The following is an 8,866-nucleotide window of genomic DNA, read 5'->3' as shown; positions in this document are numbered from 1 at the left end:
CTCTTGGAGCAAACTTGATCAATATAACATTTAGAAGCAATTGAGACTCATATATGACGCTCATAACCACCCTCGAATCAATTCTTGATTGTTCTCTTTGTTCATGAGGGTCTCAAACCCTATATGTGATCAATGAATCAAGGAAATCATGTCCCTTCCTACAAAAAGAGTTAGATGGATACAAAGACATATTTTTGGTATTTTGGTTAGTGAAATGATAAAAATATAAGTATTATATAATCACAAAGTGCTTGGTGATCTCTCCCAAAACAAACCCAATGCAAAAGGGATAAGGAGAATGCCAAGATATGATCCCAAGGCCAATGCTAATGATGAAATGCATAAGGGATCTTAGGGTCAAAAATGGGGTCTTACAGCTCTTTGTTCACGAGGGTCTCAAACCCTAGATGTGAACTTGATGAATAAATGAGATCAATGCCCTACCTACAAAAGAGTTAGGCAAATGCAAAGACATATTTTTGGTATTTTAGTTAGTAAAATGATAATATACAAGTATGATATACTCACAAAGTGCTTGGTGATCTCTCCCAAAACAAACCAAATTAAAGAGGGGTAAAGGAGAATGCCACGACATGATCCCAATGCTAATGCTTATGATGGAATTTACATGAGGGATCTTAGGGTCAAAATTGGGGTCTTACAGACACCACCAAAGATTTTTCTGTTGTCATTATTGATGAATTTCGAAGCACATAGAGAGGCTCTGCAGAAAGTGTTGGAGCAAGCCTATATAGAGCACGATGTTACTATGAATCAGTTCGACCACATTATTGCCATTATTACTTCATGTAATAACCTGAGCTTTTGTGATGAATAACTTCCTGAGGAAGGTAGAAATCACAACTTGGCACTCCATATTTCAATGAATTGCAAAGAGGACGTTATGTCTAATGTGTTGGTTGATACTGGTTCATCATTGAATGTGTTTCCCAAGTTAATTTTAGCAAGATTGTCTTATTAAGGCGCGCCTATGAGGTACAGTGGCATGGTGGTAAAAGCGTTTGACGGTTCTCAAAAAACTGTCATTGGAGAGGTGGACCTTCCAGTTAAGATAGGTCCGAGTGATTTTCAAATTATTTTCCAAGTAATGGACATTCGTGTAGCCTACAGTTGTTTGTTAGGGAGGCCATGAGTCCATGAAGCTGGTGATGTAACGTCTACTCTGCATCATAAGCTGAAATTCGTTAAGAACGGCAAGCTCGTCGTTGTTGGTGAGGAGAAAGAGCTTTTGGTAAGCCATTTGTTATCCTTCGCCTATGTGGAAGCTGAAGAAGAATTTGGAACGTCGTTCGAAGATTTGTCTGTTGCTGATAAATTGAAGAAGACTGGGGCATCCACGACATCTCTGAAGGATGCAAGAAAGGTTATTCGGGCTGGTGGCACCGACAAGTGGGGTTGTGTTATAGAGGTTATTAAGAACAGGAACAGGGATGTAATACCCCAATTTTGACCCTAAGATCCCCCATGCTATCTCATCATATGCATTGGCATTGGGATCACACCTTAGCATCCTCCTTACCCCTCATTCATTGGGTTTGCATTGAGATAAATCACCCAGCACCATGTGATTGTATCATACATTATATTTTATCATTTTACTAACCAAAATACCAAAAATATGTCTTTGCATTTGTCTAATTCTTTTGTAGGTAGGGCACATGATCACCTTTGATCTATCAAGTTCACATTTAGGGTTTAAGACCCTCATTTCTAAGAGCTCAACCAATGAATGATCCACAAAGTCTCTAAGAATCATATATGAGTCCACATGATCTCTACATATTATTTTGATCAATATTTCTTCAAGAGTTTGGGATTGGTTTGCCTTGGAAACCCTAATTCATCTGGGTATCTTTTGTAACTTCTTCACCAAGCTTCTTCAACAATTTATCAAATATTTCAAGGGACACTTCAAATTTCATCATCTTATGCATATATGATCTCCCATGAGTCCCAAAAGTCAAGATAATTGCAAGTTAGCAAGTTGGTTGATGGTGGTTGACTAGAGGAATTCATCTAATCAAAACTAGGGATCCCTAGACCCTATCTCCTACAATTTTAATCATATGAAAATTATTCCAAGATAAAAGTTACTCTAAATTACATTCCAAACAACTTTCATGTTTAGGTCTAGAGCTAGTTTTGCTTTGAAACTCATTTTTCATATTGAAAGATTATAGGTCATTTTGCCTAAACCCTAATTTGGAGGTCAACTTCTCAAGGCCATAACTTGCTCAATTTTTATGAGATGAAATATTTCCAAGTTTCACAATGAAATTCAAGGTGTCTAATTCAACTTTGATGTTTGGATTAAGATCTAATTCGACTTTTATGAGCATGTGATATAAGGATACATTATAGGACATTTTGGACCAATACCATTGAACAAGTGATTTTCCTCAACTTCAAAAATGCATAACGCATTCATCCCAAATCCAAATAAGGTCCAATTCGTGACCATTTTGAAAGTTTTTGAAAGAGTTACAACTTTGATGAATACACTTTTTTCATTTGAAGCTCACATAAAAAGTTAGCCAAGGTGGAATAATTGAACATATGGCTTGACACTTTGAAACTTTTTTGACATGTTCAAATTTCCACCTCAAACTTCACATGATACAAGTTTCAAATGGAAAAGTGTTCCACATAAGAGTTGTTCCTCTTGATCTAACCTTTCCAAAGAGTCCAATTTCATCCATTTTGGACAAGGTTTGAGGGGTCTGATAACATTGAAATTCACCGTATTTTCGACTCCGGTTTCGCATGCATTTTAGTAGTTTTATTATCATTTTGTTGTGTTATTACTATGTTTCTCTTTGTTTTCAGGTTTTTACTTTAATCGGAGCCCCGATCGAGAAAAGGAGTGAAAAAGAGCTAAAAACCCAAAAATTCAGCATTTTGTACTTGTGGCTTCCACCATGGCTGGCGCCATAGACCTTGCCATGACGTGTCCTAGCTCAACTTCCCTCAACTGCCACGTTCCCCACTAATTCCACTAAGGCACCTCAAATTTGCCTTGTGGCGGGAGCCATGGCCTTGTGGCGGGCGCCACAAGAGGAAAAGTTTTCCCTCCCATTTTCAAGTTGAAGGGCATCCTTTTCATTTCCATCTTTTTACTTTCTTATAAATAGAAACTCGAAATCACTTGTTTAGGCATCCAAACTTAGAGCAGAGGCAAACTCAGAGCAACTTTGTTTCACTTAGGCATATATTCAGTATTTTAAAGTGGTAATCGCTTCGCATTGGGGTGTTACCACAATTGTGTAATCGAGTCTGTGATCGAGTCTGTAATCGAGTTTGGAGCACTTTGGAAGGAAGTTAATCCTGCCGCCATTTTCATTTCCGCTTTACAATTTACTCAACCCTCCGATTGGAGCAGGTTTTTATTACTTTGCCTTTACTTTATTTATTTTCTCGCACTCGCTTTACTTTATTTATTTCCCGCACTCGCTTTACTTTATTTATTTCCCGCACTCGCTTTACTTTATTTATTTTCTCGCACTCGCTTTACTTTATTTATTTCTCGCACTCACACTACTTTTATTTATTTTCCGCACTCGCACTACTTTTATTTATTTTCCGCACTCGCACTAATTTTATTTACTTTCCGCACTCGCACTACTTTTATTTAAATTAATGCACTTTTACTTCACCATGTCTAACTAAATCTATAAGGTTAGAATGTAAGGATCGTAATTGAATCGATAATCCGTACAATTGTTCTTAGAAACACTTAAGGGCTATTTTGACATTCAACTTAAGTTTTCCCGCACTTAATTTTCGTTGGGTAAGATCGAAAGCCGTCCAACGTCTTTTTAAACTTAATTGTTTTTAACTATTTCAAAAACAGCGAAAGCGCTTTGTTTAGTTCATTAGGAGTTTTTAACTTAAGAAGAAAAGAGATTTTAAAACTATTTTCGGACGCGTTTATAAGTTTAGAGTTTGGTTCGTGAGAACCTCTTTTGGTTAAGAAATCCAGGTTAAAATACTTTTCAACTTAGTCAAGATACTATATTTCTTAAAAATAGGTTTACTAGTCTAACGCAATGTGTGCCTTTTTATAAGTGACAATAAGAGGGTTTAATTAGGGAGTACAACTCGATTCTGAATACGCGAAAGCGATAGTTCCTGTTAAATTAATTCTTTTCAAAGTAGGAAACACTGCCCATAAGTAGTTCTATTAGCAAGTACTTGGATTATTAATTGTTTACGTGAATTACATTCGACCCTGTCTTTATTAATTAAACTTTATTCAACACTTTACTTTTCATTGCATACTCTAAAAACACCTATTTCGTCTACCTAAGATAAACACCATAGCAATAGATAACGATAGATTGACACTTGGTCTCTGTGGATTCGACAATCTTTTATATTACTCTGACGCGTTCGTATACTTGCGAAAAGCACGCATCAAGTTTTTGGCGCCGTTGCCGGGGACCAATTTCGTCAAATTTCATTTTCCTGTTGTTATATCGTTTAGACTTAGGTTATTTTCCCGCCGGTCAATGCAAAGAACTCGCAGCACCGGAAGTTTAAATTTAGTATACCCTCTGGCAGAACCTGAACGTTACGCTCGCGCACGTTTATTCTTTCATAGAATTAAGAGAGCTATGGCCGAAGATCAAAACCAAAGACCTCTTAAGGATTTCTCTCAACCGTCCAATGAAGAACCTAGTTCTAGTATAGTAAACCCAACCATCCCAGCCAATAATTTCGAACTTAAACCATCTCTGTTGCAACTAGTGCAACAGAGACAATTCGCAGGTCTCGCTACTGAGAACCCAAACCAACATTTAAAAATATTTCTTCAATTAGCAGACACTTTTAAAACCAATGGAGCTTCTCCTGAGGCAATACGTTTAAGATTATTCCCTTTTTCCCTCAGAGATAAAGCTCTATCATGGTTAGATTCCCTTCCACCCAATTCCATTACGACTTGGGATAACCTTAGAAGAGTATTCCTTGCTAGATACTTTCCCCCGAGTAAAACCGCCGTTCTTCGAAACCATATAACTAGATTTACCAAAAACCAAGGAGAATTGTTGTTCGAAGCTTGGGAGAGATATAAAGAGTTGTTACGAGCATGCCCACATCATGGTTTAGAAAATTGGTTAATCATTCAAACCTTCTATAATGGACTTCATTACAACACAAAGATGACCATCGACGCTGCCGCAGGCGGTGCTCTGATGAACAAACCTTACCCTGAAGCTAGTGCCCTCATCGAAGATATGGCCCAAAACCATCAGTCATGGGGAGTCGAACGAGTGACAGTTGAGAAGAAGGAAGCCCAAGGAGGAGTGCATGAACTAAGCTCTATAGACATGATGCAAGCTAAAATGGACGCATTAGCCCTCAAGGTCGAGCATATGTGCATAAACCCGAATACTGCAGTCGCAGTTTCGTCGGATTGTGAGATATATGGAACCGAAGGACACCAATCCGCAGAATGCAGTCTATTAAACGAAACCCACTATGAGCAAGTGAACTACACCCAAGGGAACCCATACTCGAATACTTATAACCCAAGATGGAGGAATCACCCGAACTTCTCCTATAAAAACAATAACCCTATCCAAAATAATGCACCTCCGAGACCTAGCTATCAAGCCCCAAGATCAAATCAACCTATGCAACCTGTGCCACCAAAGCCGAGCCTTGAGAAAATTATGGAAAATTTTATCACCGCTCAAACCCAACAAAACAAGGAGTTCATGAATCAAAACATTCATGTTAACGAATTGATTACTCAGTTAGGAACCAAGGTTGAACAAATAGTTACTCATACTAAGATGCTTGAAACCCAGATCTCTCAGGTAGCTTTAAACCAAGCCCCTCAGACTACACCTGGAGGACAATTCCCTGGACAACGTCAACAAAATCCTAGAGGACAAGCCAATGCCATTACCCTGCGAAGTGGGAACGCTTATGATGAGCCACCAAACCCAAGATTGAGTGAACCCAAAACTTCTAAGGAATATACCAAGCCCCCAGACGAAGTAAAGGAACCAGGGGAATCTGAAAACCAGGAAGGTCAAGAAAAAGGAGAAAAAACTAAAGATAAAACTTATGTACCACCCCCGCCATATAAACCACCTATACCATATCCGCAAAGGCTCAAACAAACCCAAATCAATAAATAGTATCAAAAATTTATTAAAGTCATAGAAAAACTTCATGTAGAAATCCCTTTCATAGAAGCCATCACCCAAATACCTTCTTATGCAAAGTTTCTCAAAGACATCCTTACCAACAAACGTAGACTTGACGATCTGAAGCCTTTGGAATGTAATGCTATTTCCGAGAACAAATTAGCAAAGAAAGATAAAGATCCTGGAAATTTCTCCATTCCTTGTCTTTTGGGAAGTCATGTCATCGAAAAAGATTTTCTAGACTTAGGAGCTAGTGTGAGCCTAATGCCTTTAGCAGTTTGTGAGAGGTTAAACTTAGGAGAATTACAGCCCACTAAGATGTCACTTCAGTTGGCCGATAGATCTGTTAAGTATCCAATAGGAATTTTAGAAGATGTCCCTGTTCGGATAGGTCAGTTATTTATCCCTACTAATTTTGTTGTCATGGACATCAAATAGGACAATGACATACCAATCCTTCTAGGTAGACCATTCTTATCAACTACAAGAGCCATAATAGATGTCAAGAAAGGAAAGTTGACATTTGAGGTAGGTGACGAGAAAATAGAATTTATACTTTCGAAATTTCTTATGGCACCTGTGATGGGAGACGCATGTTATGCCTTAGATATCATTGATGAATGTGTTAGAGAATTAGAACAAGAAGAAATTATAAAAACAATTAAGTTACAATCAACTCTCATAAGGGAAGATGACGACTTTAAGAAACCCTACATCGATGATAACCTTTACGAATGTTTATCCCTTACTCCAGATCCTATGCCATGCCCTAAGAAACCAACCTTAGAACTTAAGGAACTGCCTAAGAACCTGAGATATGAGTTCCTCGATGAAGAGATGAACCGTCCAGTCATAGTCAGTGCTACCTTGAGCCAAGAGGAAACGAACCAACTTTTAGACGTTTTACGAAGATATCCCTCAGCCTTAGGATATAATATCTTTGAACTGAAAGGTATAAGCCCATCTGTATACATGCATCGGATTTTGCTCGAAGAAGATTCAAAACCCTCTAGAGAACATCAGAGATGAAAAAACCCTATAATGAGTGATGTTGTTAAAAAGGAAGTTCTTAAGTTACTTGAAGCAGGTATAATCTACCAGATCTCGGATAGTAAGTGGGTGAGCCCTGTGCATGTAGTACCTAAAAAGGGAGGCATCACAGTCGTGCAAAACGATAAAGGCGAACATGTAGCAAAACGTTTAGAAGGAGGACGGAGGATGTGTATAGATTATAGAAAATTAAATAAAGCAACCAGGAAGGATCATTTTCCTTTACCATTTATAGACCAGATGTTGGAGCGTCTAGCCAGACACTCTTACTTCTGCTATCTAGATGGATACTCTGGATTCTTCCAAATACCTATCCACCCCGAAGATCAAGAAAAAACTACCTTTTACATGCCCTTGTGGAACTTTTGCCTACAGACGAATGCCATTCGGCATCTATAATGCCCCAGCCACTTTCCAACGCCGCATGATATCAATATTTGCAGATTACCTAGATGGTATCATGGAAGTGTGTATGGATGATTTATAGGTTTGCGGATTTGATTTCCACAACTGCCTTGCTAACCTTGAGAAAATCCTGGAGAGATGCGTGGAGGTGAACCTCGTGCTAAACTGGGAAAAGTGTCATTTCATGGTGACCGAAGGAATAGTTTTAGGACATATAGTTTCCGAAAAAGGTATAGAGGTAGATAAAGCTAAAATAGAAGTTATAGAAAACCTAAAACCCCCTAAAACTATCAGAAAAGTCCGAAGCTTTCTTGGACACGCTGGATTCTACCGGCGTTTTATTAAGGACTTCTCTAAAATAACTAAACCTTTATCTGGACTTTTAATGAAAGATGCTGAATTCATTTTTGATGAAAAATGTAATGACGCATTTAATCTTTTAAAGCAAGCATTAATCTTTGCACCTATTATGAAACCACCTGATTGGTCAGAACCTTTTGATATAATGTGCAATGCTAGTGATTATGCAGTTGGAGTCGTTCTAGGACAAAGGAAAGATAAAAAATTACATGCCATTTATTATGCCAGTAGAACCCTAGATGCTGCCCAACTTAACTATGCAACAACTGAAAAAGAATTACTCGCTGTAGTTTTCGCTATAGACAAATTTAGATCTTATCTAGTAGGAGCAAAAATTATAGTTTACACCGATCATGCTTGAAATTCTGGTATCAGATATAAGATGTCGAAGGTAATGTTACGACACTGATATCTGCTAACACACAATGGATAAATAAACAGAATGGTAAAGCGAATAACACAAGCAATTGTTAACCCAGTTCGGTGCAACTCACCTACATCTGGGGGCTACCAAGCCGGGAAGGAAATTCACTAAAATAGAATTAGTTCAAAGACTCTCCGTACACTTCAACAAGTTACAGTCTTTATCACCTAATCTCTACCCATGCAACTTCTACCTAAGCACTCTTAGATATGAGAACCCACTCACTTCCTTTACAATCACACACCAGTGATTTTAAACAACAATCCCTTGAGAAAAGAAAATACTTTTCAATTACACACTCTTGATTTTACTTCACAGTTTCAATCAAGAAGACACACTCTTGATTTTACTTCACAATTTCAATCAAGAAGACACACTCTTGATCTTGCTTCACAGCTTTGATCAAGAAGACACACAATCTTGCTTAACAGCTTTAGAGTGACAAATTACA

The 8,866-nt window shown here is 38.0% G+C and overlaps 1 non-coding gene across 1 annotated transcript; it reads right to left on the bottom strand.

The window, feature by feature from the left end:
• Positions 1–5,018: 5,018 nt before the first annotated feature.
• Positions 5,019–5,125, bottom strand: LOC127098924 (small nucleolar RNA R71). Its single transcript, XR_007793608.1, has one exon. It is a non-coding gene; the product is annotated as a small nucleolar RNA R71 (small nucleolar RNA).
• Between the last annotated feature and the right edge of the window lie 3,741 nt (positions 5,126–8,866).

Source organism: Lathyrus oleraceus, chromosome 6 (genome assembly GCF_024323335.1).
Source record: "Lathyrus oleraceus cultivar Zhongwan6 chromosome 6, CAAS_Psat_ZW6_1.0, whole genome shotgun sequence".
In the NCBI taxonomy this organism is placed as follows: Eukaryota; Viridiplantae; Streptophyta; class Magnoliopsida; order Fabales; family Fabaceae; genus Lathyrus; species Lathyrus oleraceus.
The sequence above is the reverse complement of the archived record's forward strand: the minus strand, read 5'-3'. Positions and strand labels throughout refer to the sequence as shown.